The sequence below is a fragment of the Pteropus vampyrus genome, unplaced genomic scaffold (assembly GCF_000151845.1).
Source record: "Pteropus vampyrus isolate Shadow unplaced genomic scaffold, Pvam_2.0 Scaffold1, whole genome shotgun sequence".
Lineage (NCBI taxonomy): Eukaryota > Metazoa > Chordata > Mammalia > Chiroptera > Pteropodidae > Pteropus > Pteropus vampyrus.
In genome coordinates, this window is record NW_011888782.1 from 10,117,914 (window position 1) to 10,120,013 (window position 2,100).

Sequence of the window (2,100 nt, forward strand, 5' to 3'; positions counted from 1 at the left end):
ATGCTTTATAAGAAATGCTGAGAGGAGTTTTTCGAACTTAAATGAAAGGATCCAAATTAATAATATGAAAACATCTGAAAATATACAACCATCTTTTTTTGTGGAAGGGTAGATGACATCAAAAATACAGGCAACAAAAGCAAAAACCAAGTAGGACTGCATTAAACTAAAAAACTTGTGCACGGAAAATAAAAACAACAACAAAATGAAAAGGCAACCTATTGAACGGGGAAAATGTTTGCAAACCAGATATCTGACAAGGGGTTAATATCCAAAATATGAAAAGAATTCATGTAACTCAATAGCTAAACAAATAAACAATCCAAGTAATAAATGGGCAGAAGACTTGAATAGACATTTCTCCAAAGGATACATAGAAATGGCCAGTAAATACATGAACAGATGCTCAATATCATTAATCATCAGGTAAATACGAATAAAAATCACAATGAGATATTACCTCATACCTGTTAGAATGGCTATTATCAAAAAGACAAATGATGAAAAATTCTGGTGAGGATGTGGAGAAAAGGGACCCCTTGTGTACTGTTGGTGGGAATGTAAATGGCTGCAATAGACATTATAGAAAACAGTATTGGGGTTCCTCAAAAATTTATAAAACTACCATATGATCCAGTAGTCCCGCTTCTAGATATATATCAAAGAGAAATGAAATTACTGTTTGGAAGAGATATCTGCACTCCTATATTTATTATAGCATTATTCACAATAGCCAAGACATGGAAAAAAACAAAATGTCCATCAGTGGCTAAATGGATAAAGAAAATGTGGTATATGCACAATGAAATATTATTCAGCCATAAAAAGAAGGAAATCCTACTGTTTATGACACATAGATGGACCTTGAGGGCATTATGCTAAGTGAAATAAGTCAGATAGAGAACAACAAGTATTGTATGATCTCCTATGTGGAATCTAAAATCATCAAAATTATAGAAACAGAGTAGAATTGTGGCTACTAGAGGCTGAGCGGTGGGGGAAATGGGGAGATGTTGGTCAGAGGGAATAAATTTTCAGTTATTGGATGCATAAATTCTAGGGATCTAAGGTACAGCATGGTCACTAGTTAACAATCCTGGATTGCATACTTGAAAGTTGCTATGAGAACAGAGCTTTAATGTCTTACTGTAACAACAAAAACAAAATGGTAATTATGTGAGGTGAAGGATGTGTGATAAACATGTAAAATATATATGTGTGTCAAATCATCACATCGTACACCTTAACTCACACAATGTTATATGTCAAGAATATCTCAATAAACAAACAAACAAAGCTGGGAAAACAGGACAATAAAAAAGTAACGCAATTTCAGTTTCCATGTTTAAAAGTGAAATGTCCTTTATTAATATTTAATAACATTGATTTGTATGTCTTTTACTGAGAAATGTTTGTTCATATCTTTTGCTCATATTTTATTAGAGTGTGACATTAATCTTTTTCACATTGATTTGTGAGAGCTTTCTACGTATTGCCCCTTTGTTGCCATGTATAATTTATATGTTTTTCTAGTCTGTGCTCTGAAATTTTGTGTATGGTCACTTTTGCCTCTTGGATGCTTAAAAATATTTTTCTCATTAAACTTTGTTTTAATGGGTCTCAAAATTCTGTGACAGATATTTGGTTAAATTGTTTCCATTAAAAAGTACTGATTAAAAAAAGAAGTATTGATTTAAAAAACTAAAAACTTGTTACCAGAGGGGAGGAAGGAGGGGGGAGGGGAGAAGTAGATGGGATAAAAGGGGTCAAATATATGGTGACAGAAGGAAATTTAATGATGGGAGGTGAACACACAATGTAAATATATATATGCCTTATTGTTAAAATGTACAGCTGAAACACTGGATTTCGTTGACCAATGTCACTAAAAAAGTTAATTAATTAATTATTTAAAAAAACCCCTCAACAATTTAAAAACTGCCACACACACAAAAAAACCCACATGGTTCACAAAACATTCTCCTTTCCTTCTGAAGTTTTTATGATGCATTGTAGTCAGATCTGTACATTGTTGGGCAGTAATAAGTGATGCAGTTATGTTTTAAATTTTACATCTTTCCCTTAAGGTCAGACTACGAG